The sequence below is a fragment of the Apteryx rowi genome, unplaced genomic scaffold (assembly GCF_003343035.1).
Source record: "Apteryx rowi isolate R43461 unplaced genomic scaffold, aptRow1 scaffold_8, whole genome shotgun sequence".
NCBI classification, from domain to species: Eukaryota; Metazoa; Chordata; class Aves; order Apterygiformes; family Apterygidae; genus Apteryx; species Apteryx rowi.
The window spans coordinates 3,451,538-3,460,566 of NW_020451093.1; positions in this window are offsets into that span (position 1 = coordinate 3,451,538).

Below are 9,029 nucleotides of genomic sequence, written 5' to 3' on the forward strand. Positions count from 1 at the left end.
GATGGCTTCTATTACAAGTACTGTTTAAGTGAGAGTATTACACAATTATATTCCACTATGAATTTTACTTGTCATGTTTATTAAGTAAATTATACTAGTGGTACAACTATTTGCATTATACATAAATTACTTTGCACTTAACATTGTGATTGTATGGTAATAGAGATATCGTTAATTGCTGTTAAAATTGTAGCATTTTTAGCTGTTCATCTTTCTCCAAACTTCGTAGTGATTTTACACTGCCTGCCTAGAGTGTCGTATTCTTATTGCACTGTCTATTTTGAAGATTTGCTCTTTGTCTCTGAGGAAGCTGGAAGCTGGAAGAAACAAGTGCAGCAGGCAAATGAAGCATTTTAGATCTATGGTGCAAAGGACTTCCTTTCTCCACTACAACCACTGCATCTAGGCAAAAAAAAAAACCCAAAACAAGAACAAAAGACTCAGCTGTGAGAATTCATGAGTGCTCTGGAATAGAGATGGCCTTTCAGTGGCTGTCAAATAAGTTGTCTTTAAAACAGTATATGAAATTGATGCTTTAAGTGTAAAGTTGGGTTACTCCATAAATCAAGTATAAATAGCAGAAATTGGCTTGATTTGAGATTGACGGGGGAATAATTTTGCAGTTTGCTTGGCCTTATCTTCTGAAGTAACTATCAAGATTTGTTTTGAGTTCTCAAAGTATTTTGAAGGAGACTACTCTAATAGCAGTAGCAATATGTGGTGATCTTGTAAAGGTAGAGAGGATTTGACTTCCCTTGAAAACATTACTTGACACTAATATTTTTGTCTTGCATTCTTAGTAGACTGTGGAGCATAATAATATTTTTATTCAGGTACTGTATTTCAATCAAGGGCATGTATATAATAAGCAAAAAATCTGTGCTTTCCCAAACTTATGCATGTTTCATGTGTTGGCAGTGATATTCATGTAGAAAATAAATTGTGCTATATCAAACTTAGCACCACTGATCAGAATGGAGGCAATTTATGCCGCATTTTAAGCAGTTCTAGTTTTTGACTTCCCACATCTCTCACTGCATAGATAACTGAGCCATTTCAGTTAATAGAGGTAAGTTTTGAAGCATATGCAAAAAATTCTAATAGTTTGACTTTCGTAAAGCATGGAAGCTTTAAACTCCATATTTTGACCTTATTGCCAAGTAAATTATTTAAATGTTTCAATTTTAGGTTGTTAACTTTTCTATAACCTTTAATTTTATTTATTTTATACACATAACTTTCTAACCTAACTAGGTTAAGTTTATCAAGCCTTGGTATGCCAGAACTACCTGCTACTGAAGTATGCAGCTAAAATGTCTGCTCCCTGTTGTCTGCAAAGACTTGCTAGGATTGTTGTGCTGTCCCCAGATTAAGAGCTGTGATGCTATCCATAGAGCCCACACCATAGGGTGGTGGTGGTGTGGTTTATTTTTTTAAATACTATTAGAATTTTGTGTCTTGTCCCAGTTATATCTTGCAGATGTGTTATTCCTGAAAGGGAATCCCAGGGCAACAAACAGATGGACATAAAATTTCTTTGCCATTTTTGCCTGCGGCTATTGTAAGGACTGGGATGTGGGGAAGCATGTCCAGAGTATGGTCACTAAGGCTGGCTGATCACAGCTGTAACCAAGTCTTTTCACCTATAAGATAGCTTCTAAGCTACCCCTTTGCTGTTACTTTGTTCAAACACTGAAATGTCCTTAGCTGTTGAGGAAACAGTACCTGGAACTGTTGCATACTTGCTAGCTTTTCTGGGTAAGGTGAACTTATGAAAGGTAGATATAGAACAGCAGAGATGTTTATGATTGTACCTTTCTCTTAAAATATCTTGTTTTTTTCCAGGAATGTGTGCTGGCACCTTTCAAATAATATAAATTAATACAAATTATCTTATTTAGTCAACTCACAAATGCTTTATAATAGACTTTCAGCAAGTCCCCTGATTAAAAGAAGGGAGATACAGCTTTTATCTTCTCTTTAACACTGCCTTTAAATAAAAAATACATCATGTCAGATCTGGTTAATTTCAGAGCAAACTATAAGAAGGGTTAAACTGTATGTTAGGAAAATATGAAGTGTTTTACCAGTAATGCTAGAATAGCAAACATCTATGTTTGACAAGCTGACAGACCAGAGAATTGAAACTTAATGAATCTTAATGCTGTCTGTCATGTACTTCAATTTTCTCAAATTATTTCTTCAATTAGTTCTAGTCTTTGTGGAGGAATGACTAATGATAATTAATACATTCTTATAATTTGCATATTCAGGCTTCAGTCTTTCTGAAGAATGTAGATTTGTGTATGAGGGCAAGCCAGGTTTGTTTGATTTTTCTTTGGGTTGTTGGTGTATTTCAGATTTTCAATTGTATATTATTAGTTGAACAGGGAGACTGGATTAGAATGAGTTTAATATACTTTTTCCATAAGAAATAAACTGGACATTATATATTTATATATATGTGTGTGTATATATATGTATATGTATAAATCCTGATGTAGAGCTTCTGCTGTTCTTGAGACATTTTTTAGGGCCTCTATGCATCCTTGATGTTATCATTCAGTCTTGTCCTACTCTCAACATGCACATGGGTGGAGAGTGTTACCCAAATACATCGTGTGAATTTTGTGTTTAAAATTGGTAGCATGAGTTTCTGAAAGCTGTTGCTTTTACTGTATCTTGTCTGCCTAGGAGCCCAAGCTTTCCATGCTGCTCTGCAAGGTATCTAACCTTTGACTCCAAAGAACAGTTTTGGTTTCTGCCTAATTAGTCTTGCCTCTTCTGATACAAATGCTCATGCAACGGAAAGAACTGAGCTCCAACAAAAGTATTTTCTCAGTAATGATAAAAAGGGTAGCAGGATAAAACTTCATAAGAGTGGCAGGAAATAAAGATTCAATTTCAAGAAATAGAGCTTAATATTTGGCAAAACAATCAACTGAAACGGATTTTGTGCAAAGGAGATGCTTTAAAGTTACTAGAGCAGAAAAACGCCTACAGGCTATAATGAGCAGCATGGAAGGATGGGACCTTGCAAAAACAAAAAAGAGTGAGCATGACCAAACTATAGAAAGTAAGGTATTGTGCTACAGTCTGAGAAGTGATGCTACGTGTTTATATGCAGCTTTTGATATTGCCAGAATTGCTGTTTGGTTCCAGATCATTTCATCACCAGAATTTTTCTGCATCTGGGAAACACAGGGACAGACAAGATTAAGATCCAGGAGGTAAAAATAACTATGCATCTTCTGCACAACATTTGTCCTCTTTCACAGGGCTGATGGCTTAAACAAAAGTTGTAAGAAGTCTAGCACCAGAAGATGGTAGTTAAAGAGGGCTGTCCCAACACACTTCATTTAAGTGTCTTAGGGAGTGGAGTGCTAGATACAGTAATTAAAGTTGAACACATTAGATATCAAACTGCAGGTTAATTATAAGTTTTCAGTGTTTCTTCGGTTTCCTATTTTTCGTTTAAAATGGCAAAGGAGATCGTTGCAGCAATAAAGAACCTGCAACACAGCTCTGCAGAAAGAAAACCAGTGGCTGGTAACATTAGATCCTGTTCCTGGGTTGGTTCTATCCTGTTATCAGAAGCTGATGCTAAAGCTGCCCTACCTTCTCATAAGAAAGTGGCCTCTACTCCACAACTTTCCTGCCTCTAGCCTGGGGGACAGATATTTTGACCTATATTAGGTCAATTGGTAGTTGGTAAAAACCTATAAAAGCTGGATATATACCAAGGCTGGGTCCTGCCTATACAGTAACTGGCTCAGGACTCCTAAACTGGTGAGATTTCTGTGCTGCTGGTTGAGATGACCACGGGCATTGACAAAATTGCAGGAATCAGTCTATCAGAGGTCTGGGAGCTTGCAAGAACTGTAAAGAGTCTGCATGCCTGAAATTAGTGTCTCTTTGGATGGCTGCAAAAAATCTCTATTTATTTAAACATATACTTAATCAAAGAAATGTAGTGCTTGCAATCTCAGCTAATTTTCTTATCTACAAATATTTCACGTTAGTCTTTTTGGTCACTTGTTTGGGTAAATGTGATGTCTACAGGGGCAGTGTGCAATTATATCTGTGAATATTGTGTACAAATGTTAATCTAAGTACTTGAGCAGAATACTGAAACTTGCTTTCTGAAAGAGCTGACCTGAAAAATGTTAGTATGATCTTAGGAAGGGTTGAGATGGGTTTCAAGCAACCAAATTATACACTTAGCACGTGGCTGCACTTTTCAGAAAAACTGGTCTGAATGCCATGGAAGAGGTAAAGGCACCAAATAGCACAAAAACTCACTTAAGATTTTCCAAAAATCCCAGGTGGGCAGACCTGATGGGTGTGGGTGGTGGGGGAAGAATCTTAGGCAGTGTTTTTCTGGCTTGGATTTTAATAGATCTTACTTTATGTGAGTTTCTTTGTTTAGAATTCCATGCTGATACTGAATTTTTTTTTTTCTTATGATACAACCGTTGGTATTAGAGGCTATTTAAAATGTATTTGGGTAAAAATATTCTTTAGTCTTGAATAGCATAGTTGATGTGAGAATTGAAAGCATAGTTCCAGGAGAGTTACATATCCAGTAAATAGCTTAATATTGCTCTTTCATGATAGTGACCATCCCTTGCTGGCTGCTAGATGATATTCTAAGCAGCTAGAAAAAGAAATGAAGAGGTGAGAAGTATGAGTATCTTATGACTTATTTCTGTTAAGAGGAGGTCTCAGTTTAATATCAAGGAATGTTAAAGGTCTAGTTATGAAAAGTTTCTTATCAAATAGTCAGTTGTTGAAGATATTCCGCTTGGTATAAAACCAAGTGCATTTCTAAGCTGGTCTTGTTCTGTGTAAATCAAAAATAATCATCTCTGCATTCTGAATCTGTATATCTTTAGGTCAGTTGTCCTCCCTTTCTGCTTGTTTGTGGAATGCAAACTAAGCATGTACTGATTCCTCGGAATAAAAATGTTTAGAGGAAGGTGGTGGTCCACTGAGACTAACAATAATCTTTGCTTGTGTTTTAACGTAAATTACAAAGATGGAAAGAAGCTTTCCTGGTGTGAATATTTTTCTTATCATTTTACTCTTTAAAAAACAAACAAACCCAAGAAACTGGGCTGATTCAAAAACATTCAGTGTCACTGAGATCACACCAGTAATAAAAATAAGTTGCTTCTTTAGTTGTATATAAAGATTCTTATCTTAGAACCATTGATACTGCTGGCATAATTTTGTAATCTTTATTGGGCTCTCATAAGGCTAAACTTTATCTCAGTGACAGAACTGCCTTCTATTCCTGCAGATAAGTAGGGTTTAAACATCTATAATGGAAATGCCATTTCTCCCAGAGCTGCCTGCTGTCTGAATAGAGCTGTGGCTGCCCTGCTCATCTGCTGAAGTTCAGTGTCCTCACATGTGGTTGTCAAAGCTATTTAGTCAGCAGTTTAAGCTAAAAGGGCTAAGCAGGGGGTGAAGTGAAGGACATTGATGTTCTGTCCACGCCAGTGCTCTTCAGGACAGTAAGAATTAGCAGTGGGGCAGTAAAAAATGTCTTGGAGCGCAGATCACTACAGCTGTTTTCATGGTGAGCATGCATCTTGTATCTGTAGACTTCAGCTTCTTCGACTTTCGCGTCAGTACTTTCGTCTACCAGTAGAAATGCGTGTTTTTTCTAGCCAGTTCTCTAAATGCATAATATAAACTCGCTTCAGCATGCTACGTAGTTGGACTTTGTAGCTGAACTTGCTACTGGTTTGATCACTAGCTCCATGCATTTAGAATTAGTTTCCCTGAAATACTGCACACATACATTTAAAATGTCTGTCTAGGATTTGTTATGATGTTGTTCATGCTTAATTCTTGTGTATGAGTGCAGAAATAGGTGGGAATGTCTTCTGCAAACCAGGAAAAGGAGGGTGCAGTTATGGGTTTGTTGTTCTTGCCGTTTTGTGGAGCTTTTCTTGTGTGTCTTAGCAAGTATTAAAAACAGAGGAGACATCACATAATTGATAGGCAAGAATGTGCAAGGGTGATGAGTGCTTGTATTTCCAGCAAGTCTGAGTTGGAAGGAGTTCCTCCTTCCCACTTGCACCTTGCAAAATTCTTTCTCCCACCCGCTGCCACCACTCTCCTGGGTAACAGCAACGAAGGGAGAAGGCAAAGAGGAGCGACATGAGAAAATGGGTTCTGGCTCTGTTATGAGCACAATGGTCAACAGCCTGTTTCTGCCTTGGTGTAGGGCAGATTTATCCTAACTGCATTTAGAGATCTGAAGGAAGAATTCACAGAGGAAGAGTAATTTTTGGTCCTTGCCCAGGAACTGTGTTTCAATATGATGATTGTCCTTTTGGAGCCCTGTAATGGGATTTGAACAAAAACACATGCAGGAGCCTGCATGTTAAAAATGACGTTTGCCAAGCTGGTTGAGAAACAGTTTTTCAGTTGGTTAAACAGTGGTTACTTTCCTGTTTTTCTTTAGATATGCTGCTGCATTAGCATGCTAGACATGAATTTTATTGTCTTACTAGCTTTCAAAAGTAACGAACTTACAGAATCTGTTCATTAGATTCAGCTTCACTTGGAAATCATTAAAGAAACAACCATTTTTTCCTTAAAAAATGCAAGTAGTAAGTGATTGAAAATGTCCTTAGAAGTGAGGAAAATTCTGAAAATCAATCAGCTGGAGGGGTTATGTTTAATAAAAAATGTGAGTATGTGCAAAGCGAAGAAAAATAGCTTTTAAAGCAGATCTTAAAACTTCCCACTTACAGCTCTTAGTACCACTTCATTATTTGTAACACTGTTAAAGCTTTGTTAAGCATTTCATTCAAATCTCTGGGGAGTAAGCAAATAGTGATTTGAGGCATCTCAGACTTTGGGGGTATGCCAACTTTTAAGATGCTTAAAACTGGTCAAACTTCCAATGAACAATAATTTTGAACGTGTACAACAGTTCTGAAAATCCAATTGCTTTCAGTAGGTTTCACCAACTGTAGCCCCTTGTCTTCTGAAAATGGTAGATTATATGTAATTCAACACATGTATCAAAGTGCATGCACTGGATGTCTTTTAAAACTGCAGATACCTAAGTTACTGTGCTGCCTAAAGAGTCTCCATGTTTCTTGCAGGCTTTTGAAATCTGCTGCAATTAAAATGGTGAAATATTTCCAGTTTTGCAGATTGGTAGAGCACTGAGTGTGTGAAGTGTTTTCATATCCTCTGTGAAAAGTAGACTATGAGTCCTGAAATATTTAATGTGTATATTGTATTGTTTGTAAATTGACCACAAAACCAAAACAATCCTACATATTATAAGAATTGGCTAACCTCACCTGCAAGCTCCCATATTCACAATGTTTGTTGAAATGCAGCTAGTCTTGGGTAGATCATAGCAATTTAACAGTAGAGGCAATGCTGCGCAGCCTTGTCATGTCAGGACTAAAGAAGAGTGATATAGATTTGAAACTTTACCCATTAAGATCTCATCATTGTACAAGTCAAAACATTGGAACAAAATCCCACAAGTGCTGACAATTTCCTCAGGACCTCTGTTTACCACTTATCTTCTATTATCTACTATCTGTCTCTTATCTACTGTCTTCTAACAAAAGTGTAGTATTTCTTATGACAGTGAGTTTTTCCATTTCTGGAAATGGGCTCAGTGTTGCCTTGAGGCAGTCTTGTAGTTCAGAAAATTCTTATATGGAACACTTTCTTGATCTGTTCAAGCACTTCATTTATCATCTGGGAATATAAGCAATGCATTTTCAACTTTCTTCTGTCAAGACTGTATTAGCCTATCTTCTTCTTTGCTGTTCTTTCTTCATAGTTGTAATTCCACATTTACCGGGTGTCTACAGAATCCTCTGGATAAGGAACGCCTTTCTAAGAATGTAGAAAGGTGTGCACTTTGAATTATGTCTACTAAAAGATCTTTCTAAAGGTCTGGTTGGGTAAATGGCTAAAAGTATCGTTTTGACACTATCACTGTTCTCCTTTATCCATCTGATCTTTTGTAGAGTATCTCCAAGTCATTAGGAATGATCTAGTATTCTGTAATCATCTGAAGATCCATTTTCTGTAGAAGAGCCTTTGCATTTATAGGGAATGATCTTAAAATTGTTATTTACTAAAGTTTTAAATTGCTAAAATAAGGCACTGCTGTTAAGTTTACTGAATTATCGCTGTGTACATAAGCTGGGAGAATCAGTGAGTAAAGGCAGGTATGATGATGGTACAATTCATTTTCTGAGAATGTTAGTTTAGTAGAATAATTCTGTTATTACAAAATGAATTAACCAAATGCATGTGCTTATTTTGAGCTTCAATATTATGCCTTCATATCCTGCAGTAGATTAAAATGTCAGTCACATTATCCATATTTCATAGTCCTCTAGAACCCTCAGGGAAGGTACACATGTCTAGTGTTACTGATGTCCCACCAATAATATAACCCTCTGGAAGGAAATCTGTGCAAGCCATACAGCAAGATGTCAAATTAATTGTACCAAAATAATGAGTTAGCATCAAATGCTAATTAAATATTGATGAAAGTCATACTTTCGATTATCTTCATTATGGTGCAATGTTTTGTGTAGACATGAAATGCTTGGAATGTGGACGCATATTATAATTAGTCTTGTCATGTAAAAATTACTAGTTATTTCTCTTCTCTGAAACCCATTTTTAAATGCTCTGGAGGTCCATGTACAGTATCTTTATGATTTGGCAGAATCCATTAAACATTGTTCTTATGTTCACCCTTTTTCTTTCCTCTTCCATTTAAAAACAGTGAGAGGCAATTGTCCTTAACTTGATACTAAGGCTATTGTAAATACAGGTGCTATTGCTTGTTAGCCCATAGTTAGCTGTGGTCTGTCTCTGTGCCTTTTCTCCCGGTTAATACACTACAATGTGGTGATTCTGGGATGAATCTTAATGTGACTTTCAGTGAGGATTTGTGAACTTCTGGGTTAATGTCCTTCTGATTCTCAAGGAAGTGATCGATTCCATCTTGCTGACAGAAGGAT